Source organism: Macrotis lagotis, chromosome 5, assembly GCF_037893015.1.
Source record: "Macrotis lagotis isolate mMagLag1 chromosome 5, bilby.v1.9.chrom.fasta, whole genome shotgun sequence".
In the NCBI taxonomy this organism is placed as follows: Eukaryota; Metazoa; Chordata; class Mammalia; order Peramelemorphia; family Peramelidae; genus Macrotis; species Macrotis lagotis.
The window spans coordinates 48,158,894-48,170,165 of record NC_133662.1 but is presented as its reverse complement, the minus strand read 5'-3'; the positions used below and the strand labels follow the sequence as shown (position 1 = coordinate 48,170,165).

Genomic DNA, 11,272 nt, shown 5'->3' with positions numbered 1-11,272 from the left:
GGTTAGCATTGTACATACATATATTTTTGATAGATATGTTTACATATTAGTCATTTTCAGTATGAAGAATTAGGATTAAGGAAAAAGGATATGTAAGAAATAATTTTTTAAGGGTCCATCAGATTCTGAAGATTTGATTTTTCTTTATTTTTTTTTTGCTTTGTATTGTTTTGTTTTTTCTCTGTATAGGATAATATTGTCCATAACCAATCTAATATAGCAGTCCTACTCTCTAAACTGCTAAGAGGAGCATTTTCTATTAAAGTTGATTATCTCCCAATGTTGTTAATGTGTACATTGTTCTCTTAGTTCTGCTCCCATACCTCAGCATTAGATTCTATAAGTCATTCCATTCTTCTCTAGAGTTTGACTATTTATGATTTGTATAGTATTCATATACAACTTTAACCATTCTCCAATTGATGGATACCCCTTCAATTTCCAATTCTTTCCTCCACAACTTCTCCAACATCAACTGTTTGTCCTTCTTGTCAACTTAACCAATCTTATGGTACATCAGAGTTGTTTTGATTTGCATTTCTCTGATCAGTAATGATCTGGAATACTTTTTCACATGATCGCACATAGCTCTGTAATTTCTTCAGTTGAGTTCTGCCTGTTCATGTCTTTTGACCATTTATCAACTAAGGAATAATTTGTTTCAATTATGTATATAGTTTAGAAATGAGAACTTTATAAGAAGTACTAGCTGTGAAAATTGTTTTCCATCTTTCTGTTTTTCTTCTAATCCTGGCAACATTGGTTTTATAGATGTAAAAACTTTTTTTTTTAATTTTATATAGTCAAAATCATCCATTTTCCAATTTATAATAATGTATTTCTTAATTGGGCATACATTTCTCCTTTTTTGTTGGTCTCACCCTTTATTTATAAATTCTGTACCATTTTGACCTTATTTTGATATAAAGTGTGAGTTGTGAGTCTGTACCTAGTTTTTTGCCACACTATTTTTCAATTTTCCCAGAAGTTTTGTCAAATAGTGAATTTTTTCCCAGAAATTATTATCTTAGAGTATGTCAACAATAGATCACTATAGTTATTTAATACTGTTTTATTCACAACTATACTAATCCAGTGGTCCATCACTCTATTTTTTTAACCAATATCAGGAAGTGTTAATGACTGCTATTTATAGTCTAGTTTTAGATCTGGTATACCTTCCTTAGCATTTTTTTCAAGGGGTCCTTTGATATTCTTGAACATTTATAACTCCATATGAATTTTGTAACAAGCTTGGTAAAATAATTGTTAGTCTGATTGATTTGGCACTAAATAATCAAATTAATTTAGGTAGAATTGTCATTTTTATTATATTACCTCAACCATTACCATGAGCAATTGACATTTTCCCAATTGATTAGATCTGATTTTATTTGTGTGGAAAGTGTTTTGTAATTGTGTTCATACAGTTCCTGCATTTATCTTGGGAAGTAGATTCCCAAATATTTTATATTGTCTACAGTTACTTGAAATGGAATTTCTCTTTCTATCTCTTGCTTTCAGACTTTATTGTTCATATATAGAAATGCTAATGATTTATTGGGTTTATTTTATGCCCTGTTACTTTGATGAACTTTTTAATTGGTTCAAGTAGTTTTTGAGATGATTTTCTAGAATTCTTTAAAATTTCTAATACTATAACAAATGATAATGATGATAATTGATATCTTTGTTTCATCCCTGATCTTATTGGAAATATTCATAATTTATCCCTATTAGACATAACATGTGTTTCAGATAGATACTGCTTATAGTTTTTTAATAAAGATTTTATTATTTTGAGTTTTACAATTTTTCCCCTAATCTTACTTCCTACCCCCCACCTCCCACAGAAAGCAATTTGTCAGTCTTTACATTCTTCCAAATTGAGTGTGATGAGAGAGAAATCATATCCTTAAGGAAGAAACATAAAGTATAAGAGCTAGCAGGATCAGACAATAAGATATCAGTTTTTTTCCCTAAATTTAAGTTAATAGTCCTTGGTCTTTGTTCAAACTCCACAGTTTTTTCTCTGGATACATATGGTATTTTCCATTGCAGACAGCCCCAAATTGTCCCTGATTGTTGCACTGATGAAATGAGCAAGTCCATCAAAGTTGATCATTGCCCGGATGTTGCTGTTAGGATGTACAGCATTTTTCTGGTACTGCTCATCTCACTCAGCATCAGTTCATGCAGATCCCTCCAGGCTTCCCTGAATTCACATCCTTCCTGGTTTCTAATAAAACAATAGTGTTCCATGACATCCATATGCCACAGTTTGCTAAGCCATTCCCCAATTGAAGGACATTTATTTAATTTCCATTTCTTTGCCATCACAAACAGGGATGCTATGAATATTTTCGTGCAAGTGATGTTCTTACCCTTTTTCTTCACCTCTTCAGGGTATAGACCCAGTAGTTGTATTGTTGGATCAAAGGATATGCACATATATTTTGCCCCTTGGGCGTAGTACCAAAATTCTCTCCAGAAAGGTTGGATGAGTTCACAGCTCCAACAACAATGTAATACTATCCCAGATTTCCCACAACCCTTCCAACAATGATCATTATCCTTTTTGGTCATATTGGCCAGTCTGAGAGGTATGAGGTAGTACCTCAGAGAAGCTTTAATTTGCATTTCTCTAATAAGTAATGATTTAGAGCAATTTTTCGTATGATATTGGATTGCTTTGATCTCCTCATCTGTAAATTGCCTTTGCAAATCCTTGGACCATTTGTCAATTGGGGAATGGCTTTTTAAAAAAATATGACTCAGTGCTCTGTATATTTTAGAAATGAGTCCTTTGTCAGAAATATCAGCTGCAAAGTTTATTTCCCACTTTATTACATTTCTTTTTATCTTGTTACAGTGGTTTTGTCTGTGCAAATTTTTTTTAATTTAATGTAATTGAAATCATCTAGTTTGTTTTTAGTGATGATCTCCATCTCTTCCTTAGTCATAAACTGCTTCCCTTTCCATAGATCTGACAGATAAACTGGTTCTTGATCTTGTAATTTTCTTATAGTATTGTTTTCTTATGTTTAAATGCTGTATCCATTTGGATTTTATCTTGGAATAGGTTGTAAGGTGTTGATCTAATCTAAGTTTCTTCCATACTAACTTCCAAATTCCCCAGCAGTTTTTGCCAAAGAGAGAATTTTTATCCCAATAGCTGGACTTTTGGGCTTTATCAAACAGGAGATTACTACAAACATTTCCTGCTATTGCACCTAGTCTATTACACTGGTCCACCACTCTATTTCTTAGGTAATAGATAGTTTTGATGACTAATGCTTTATAATATAATTTTAGACCAGGTAGGGCTAAGACCCCCTTCTTTTGCAGTTTTTTTCATTAAATTCCTGGAAATTCTTGACTATTTATTTCTCCATATGGATTTACTTACAACTTTTTCTAACCCATTAAAGTAATTTTTTGGAATTTTGATTGGTGGGGCACTAAACAGGTAGTTTAGTTTTGGTAGAATTGTCATTTTTATTATATTAGCTCTACCTATCCATGAGCAGTTGATTTTTGTCCAGTTATTTCAATCTGATTTAACTTGTGTGAGAAGAGTTTTAGAATTGTTTTCAAAAAGTTTCTGAGTCTGCCTTGGCTAATAGACTTCCAGGTATTTTATATTGTCTGAGGTTACATTGAATGGGATTTCTCTTTCTAGCTCTTCCTACTGCATCTCACTAGTCATATATAGAAAAGTAGGGGATTTATGAAGATTTGTTTTATATCCTGCAACTTTTCTAAAATTGCTCATTGTTTCCAGTAGTATTTTAGATGATTTTTTGGGATTCTGAGGGAGTTTTGTCTCTTCCTTTCCAAATCTAATTCCTTCAATTTCTTTTTCTTTTCTAACATTTCTAATAAGATATTGAATAGTAGTGGTGATAATGGGCATCCTTCTTTCACCCCTGATCTTATTGGGAATGCCTCTCCCCTCTCCCCATTGAATATAATGCTTGTTGATGGTTTCAGATAGATACTTCTTATTGTTCTAAGGACCAGTCTATTTATTCCTTCACTCTTTAGTGTTTTCAGTAGGAATGGGTGCTGTATTTTGTCAAAAGTTTTTTCAGCATATATTGATATGATCATATAATTTTTGATAGGTTTGTTGTTGATATAATTGATTATACTAACAGTTTTCCTAATGTTGAACTAACCCTGCATTCCTGGGATGAATCCTACTTGGTAAAAATGAATTATTCTAGTGACAACTTGTAATAATTTTGCTAAGATTTTACTTAAGATTTTTGCATCTATATTCATCGTGGAGATAGATCTATACTTTTCTTTCTCTGTTTTAACTCTTCCTGGTTTAGGTATTGGCACCATATTGGTTTCATAGAAACAGGCAGAGTTCCATCTTCTCCTATTTTCCCAGTTTATATAGAATTGGAACCAATTGTTCCTTAAATGTTTGGTAGAATTCATTTGTGAATCCATCAGGCCCTGGAGATTTTTTCTTAGGGAGTTCAATGATGGCTTATTGAATTTTTTTTTCTGAGATAGGGTTGTTTAGATATTGAATCTCCTCTTCATTTAACCTGGGCAACTTATATTTTTGTAAATATTCATCCATTTCACTTAGATTGTAAAATTATTGACATAGAGTTAGGCAAAATAATTACAAATTATTACTTTAATTTCCTCCTTATTGGAAGTGCATTCACCTTTTTCATTTATGATACTAGCAATTTGGTTTTCTTCTCTTTTTTTAATCAAATTGACCAGGGGGTTATCAATTTTATTGGTTTTTTTCATAAAACCAACTTTTGGTTTTATTTATTAATTCAATAGGTTTTTACTTTTGATATTTTATAATTTGCCCCTTAAGTTTTAGAATTTCCAATTTGGTATTTAATTGGTGTTTTTAATTTGTTCTTTCTCTAATTTTTAGTTGCATATTTAGTTCATTAATTTCCTCTTTCTCTAATTTATTCATGTTTCATTGTTGTCATTATCTAGGATAAAATAATTAATTCTTTCTGTAATTTGTTGTTTGATCCACTCATTCTTGAAAATGAAGTTATTTAGTTTCCAATTGCTTCTGGGTCTATATCTCCCTTCCCCAATACTTCATATGAATTTTATTGCATTGTGATCTGAGAAAGGTGTATTTACTATTTCTGCCTTTCTGCAGTTGATCATTAGGTTTCTATGGCCTAGTACATGGTCAATTTTTGTATAAGTGCCATGTACTGCAGAGAAAAATGTTATATTCCTTTCTATTACCATTCAGTTTCCTCCATAAGTCTATCATATCTAGTTTTTCTACCAATGTATTTACCTCCTTAACTACTTTCTTGTTTATTTTATGATTTCATTTATCTAGATATGAGAGTGGGAGGTTAAGGTCTCCCACTAGTAGAGTTTTGGTGTCTATGTCTTCCTGTAGTTCTTTCAGCTTCTCCTCTAAGATGCTATCCCATTGGGTGCATATGTTTTCAGTACTGAAATCATTTTATTGTCTATGTACCTTTTAGAAAGATACAGTTTCTTTCCTTATCTCTTTTAATTATCTATTTTTGCAGCTGCTTTGTCTGAGATAAGGATTCCTACCCCTGCATTTTTCACTTCAATTGAAGCAAAATATATTTTGCTCCAACCTTTTAGCTTTACTCTATATGTATCTCTGTGCTTCAAATGAGTTTCTTGTAAGCAGCATATTCTAGGATTCTGTTTTTTAATCCACTTTGCTATTCGTTTATGTTTTAAGGGAAAGTCCATCCCATTGACATTCAAAGTTATAATTACTAACTCTTTATTGCCCTCCATGCTATATTCCCTTTGTTTGTATTTTTCCCCTTTCCCCCCTTATCTGTATTCCCCAGTATTTTGTTTCTGAATACCACCCCTTCAGTGTGTTTGCCCTCCTATATTACACCCTCCCCTTTCTTTCCCCTTTTGCTTTTTTCCCTTTTCCCTTCCCTTCCTTCTGTTAGTTCCCCTTTTGTTCTCTCCCCCTCCCTTTCTCTGTCTCCCCCCTCTACTTTTCCTTTTTTAATACTTGAAAAGTTAGATTTTTTTTAAGTTGAGTGAGTATGTGTGTAAATTAACTTTAAGCCAAGTCTTATGAGAAGAAGATTCAGGTGTCTTTCATCTCTTCCCTTCTTCCCCTATATTTCCATAGGTCTTTTGTACCTCTTAATGTACTGATATTTACCCCATTCAATCCTCTCCCTCCTCCCATCTCCTTCCTGTCACCCTTTTTAAGGAGGAAGTATTTTTAAATCATTCTATTTGAGTCATAGAATATTCTGAGTATCTATCACTTCTAGCTAAATACATTCTATCTAATACAGATACAATTCTTGAGAGTTATTAGAGTCTTTCTCCCAAGTAGGGTTATAGCCAGTTTCATCCCATTGGATAGAAGTCTCATGGATAAGTCATAAGTTCCATCACGTCTGGCTAGGTATATTCTCTCTGTTAGAGTTACAATTCTCAAGAGTTAAGAGAATATTTTTCCCATTCTGGACATAGCCAATTTCAACTTATTAAATAACAGTTTTTTTTCTTTACTCCCTTTTTCTTTTTTTTAACCTTTTCATGTGTCTCTTGAACCTCCTGTTTGATGTCCATATTTTCTATTTAGCTCTGGTGTTCTTATCAGGAATTTTTGGAATTCTTCCATTTCGCTAAATGTACATCTTTTCCCCTAAATTATAAGGCTCAGTTTTACAGGATAGTGGATTCTTGGCTGCATTCCAAATTCCCTTGCTCTTTGGAATATCTAATTTCAGGCCCTTCAAACCCTTAATGTTGATGCAGCCAGGTCCTGCTTATAGTTTTAAGGAAAATTCCATTTACTCTCCAGTGTTTTAATAGAAATGGATTCTTTACTTTGTCAAAGGCTTTTTCAGCATCTATTGAGATAATCATATGATTTCTGTTAGTTTTGTTATTGATATGCTCGATTATGTTGATTGTTTTCTTAATATTGACTGATTTCTGCCTACCAAATATAAATATTACCTAGTAATTATCCTAGTAATAACTTGCTGTAATCTCTGTTAAAATTTTATTCATGATTTTTGTACCAATGTTCATTGAGGAGATTGGTCTATAATTTATTTGTTTTGAATCTTCTTGGTTTAGATAAGTTTGCAATTTATTATTTCTACCCATCTGCATTTGATTGTTAGGTTTTTATGCCCTAGTACATGGTTAGTTTTGGTATAGTTGCCATGTGCCATAGAGGAAAAAGGTATATTCTTTTCTATTCCCATCCAGTTTTTCTCTAGAGATTAATCATTTCTGAGTGTTCTGAGATTTTATTCACCTTCTTAACTTCTTTGTTATTTATTTTGTGTTTACGTTTATCTAGTTCTAAGAGAGGGAGGCTGAAGTCTCCCACTATTATAGTTTTGCTCTCTTCTTCTCCTTGTAATTCATTCAGATTCTCCTCTAAGAATTTGGATGTTATTCTGCTAGGTGTATATATGTTTAATAATGATATAACTTTGGATCTGCTGGTGGTGCAGTGGATAGAGTACTAGCCCTGGAGTCAGGAGGACCTGATTTCAAATCCCATCTCAGACACTTAATAATTCCTTAGCAGTGTGACCTTGGGCAAATGACCCCATTGCCTTGAAAAAAATAAAAAATCGTGATATAACTTCATTGTCTATGGTTGTCTTTTTAAAAATGTTGATAGCTTTATCCTTAAGCACTTTTATTTACAAAGTCAGCAGTTCTTCCTAGTCTTCATTTTTTTTATCATGTCAATTATTAGATTTCCACTTCTCAAATTTGCTTACTCTTTATCAGGTAACCAAAATAAATGAGAATGTTGAATATATCTAAACTTTAAAAATCCTTAATATCGCCTTCATTTATTTGGGGGTTTCTCAGTTTTCTCATGGAGAAAAAAAATTTAGTCATAACTCAACCTCATATATTATCCACCTGCCACTTGTACAACACAATCCTGGATAGAAAAATTTGGTGTATGTTGTCTTAATTCCCATTGCATGAGGAGGAAGAAGTCATCAAGAAAATAATTTGTAGAAAACCTTGAAAATCTATAGTTTGCCTTCAAAGTTCAATTACTATCTTTCATCCACTGTTCAATCCATTTCATTATCTGATCTAAATTACTCTCTAGTTCTTCTGGCACATTGCTTGGCAGCTTGTGCACTATTTCATGCTTGTAGGAGGCCACAGCTTCTTCATAAAGAATTTGGAAAATTTCACACTTTATATTGTCCTGTAGTTTCTTTACACTGTATCCCCTCTTTACAAGTCTTGAATATAACACAGAATTATCTGTTTGAAGCACAAAAACTATATGAAACCATCGTTCAGGAAAGAAGTCATAGCCATGGTAATCAACAATAATTCCACCTTTGGTCATTTTATTTTCTAACTCATCAACTACTCTGTCTTCATCCAAAATAGGACATTCGTATTCTTCATCAGAGCCATCATATAACTGTTCTTCTTGTGCTAAATCGCCCACATGAATGTATGTCAGTCCTGTTCTTGATGCAAGTTGTTTTCCTAGTGTGGTCTTTCCAACCCCTGGTGTATCCATGAGCAGGATGTTGGGCAGCCTCTTGGCAGCCCAGCCCCGACTCTGCCCTGCCACCAGCCCTCTGCAAAGGAGTGGCCGGTTGCCTTTTAAGGTGTAATTTACTTTCTTATCCCTCTTAATAAGATCTATTTTTGCTTTTGTTTTGTCTGAGATCAGGACTGTTACTGATGACTTTTTTCACTTCTATAAAGCATTTTTATATATGTGTGTGTACATGTATTGCCCCAGTCTTTTACCTGTACCTTGTCTATGTCTCTCTGACTCAAATGTGTTCTTGTAAACAACGAATAGTAGAATTCTGGTTTTTTATCCATTCTACTATTGACTTCTGATTTGTGGGAGAGTTCATCCCATTAACATTTACAATTGGGGCGGCTAGGTGGCATAGTGGATAAAGCACTGGTCTTGGAGTCAGGAATACCTCGGTTGGAATCGGGTCTCAGACATTTAATAATTACCTAGCTGTGTGGCCTTGGGCAAGCCACTTAACCCCATTTGCCTTACAAAAACCTTAAAAAAAATTTACAATTAAGATTATTAATTCTATATTTCCTGTCATGCTATATTTGACCATTTGTACTTTTCCCTTTCCTTTCCTCTTATTCCTCCTCATTAATGATTTACTTCCTAACCTCTTTAACTTTTCTTTTGTTTTAACTTTCAGTTCATTTTCATTTATAACTTCACCTTTCCTTTTATTAGCCCCAGCTTCCCTTTCTTTTCCATATCCCTCTGTACCCCCCCCCACCTCATCCTACTTCCCTGTAGGGTTTAACAGATTTTTAAACTCAATTGGAATTGTTTGTTATTCCCTTTCTGGGTCAGATCTCTTGAGGAGAGTTTACTTACTGTCCATACTTCATTATTTGGTGTTATTTATGGACTAATGCCTAGCTTCTCCTACTATAATCCTTCTTCTTATGTTTTTAGTGTTATAACCCTGTCTTGTACTTGCATACCCTTTTTCAAAAAATACTTTTATCTGACCTGATGCAAAAAATCTCAAAGGCTGATTGATTGGTTGCTTGATTGATTGATAATCAGCATTGCCTCATAGTCACTAAGAACCTTCCCCTCCTCTGTCTCATTAGAAATACACTTCTCAATAATCACAAACCACATCAAATTGTAATCACTTTATTCCTAACCCCCTTTTCAAATACCCTTCATGGACATATAGTTCTCATGAACCAAAATATCATGCAAAGTGAAATTGTTTCATAAACCATTTATACCCCCCACAATAATTCTCCCTCCAGTTGTAGCCAAAGTACCAAGCAAAGCAAACTCTCTTCACATTCTCTTCATGATGTTTACATGTTCAGTCTCTCTAAGCAAACTCTTTCCCTCTGTCCATTATTACAACCCTAACCTAATTGCCCTCTCCAAACCAAGTACACTCTCCCTTTTAGTACTCCAACTATGGTACTAAATCCCTAGATCACTAAAGTATGGATTACCTCACTTCCTAAACTCTTTATATCCAACTATTCTAATTATGCTACCACCCTCTGCCCAAATTGTACTACAAATCTCTAGGTTTGTAAACTAAAGTCACATCTGATTTAATTTAAAAAGAACCTCTAAGTACTCTAAGTACTGGGAAATGTTGAAGGCCTCTCTTGAGAACTTTAGAATTTCTTGTAAGACATGGGAGAGACTGACACAAGACCACCCAACATAGACTGCCCTCATCAAAGAAAGTGCTGAGTTCTATGAGCAAGGCAGAATTAAATTAGCTCAAAGGAAATGTGAGATACATAAATTTAGAGTAAATATTCCAAGTGTTTACCTGAACTATTTGTACCTGACCTGTGGTAAAGCATTCTGAGCTCTTATTGGTCTGGTCAGCCATTGTCAAATGCAATGTAATTTGTCTCAATCATAGTGATAAAATTTTGGTCTTCTCTGATAACAAAGGACAAGAATCAAACATATGCATATGCTCTAAGTACAATCTCTTCAACTATATTCAACCCTTTGACTATCCCAAGAGAAATGCAATTCTCAAGAGTTACAAGTATTAAAAATTGATATCTTAATTTTTGATCTTGCTATCCCTTACACTTTATGTTTCTTCCTCAAGGATATGATTTCTCTAATCACATTCAATTTGGGTCAATGTATACCATGAAAACAATGTAAAGATCAGCAAATTGCCTTCTGTGGGGGGTGGGGGAAGGGAAGTAAGATTAGGGGAAAAATTGTAAAACTCAAAGTAAATAAAATCTTTGAAATTCAAAAAAAAGTTACAAGTATTGTCTTCCCTTATAGGGTTATATACAGTTTTATGTTCTTGATTAAGTTTTTTTACCTTTGTTTACCTTTTTATGTATCTATTAAGTCTTGTAGTTGAAAATCAAATTCTCTGTACATTTATTTTCTTTTTTATCAGGAAAATTTGCATGTCCTCCATTTCATTGAACATCCATGTTTTCCCTGACAGAATATGTAAATTCTTACTTGTTGTACAAGGTCCTTTGCTCTCTGAAATTTCATATTCCAGGCTCTCTGATTCTTTAATGTTAGAACTGATAAGTCTTTTGTGATTTTGATTGTACTTCCTTTGTAGTTAAATTGCTTCTTTTTTCTGCTTGAAGTGTTTCCTCTTTTATTTGAGAATTCTGGAATGTGACTGTGATAGTCCTTGGAGTTTTCATCCTGGGGTTCTCTTTCTTGAGGTATTTTGTGTATTCTTTCTAGGAGTATTTTGTC

General features: G+C 33.4%; 1 pseudogene; it reads right to left on the bottom strand.

Moving 5' to 3' along the window:
* Window positions 1-8,065: 8,065 nt before the first annotated feature.
* On the bottom strand, window positions 8,066-10,412 carry LOC141489257 (adenylate kinase isoenzyme 6 pseudogene; annotated as a pseudogene).
* Window positions 10,413-11,272: the final 860 nt, after the last annotated feature.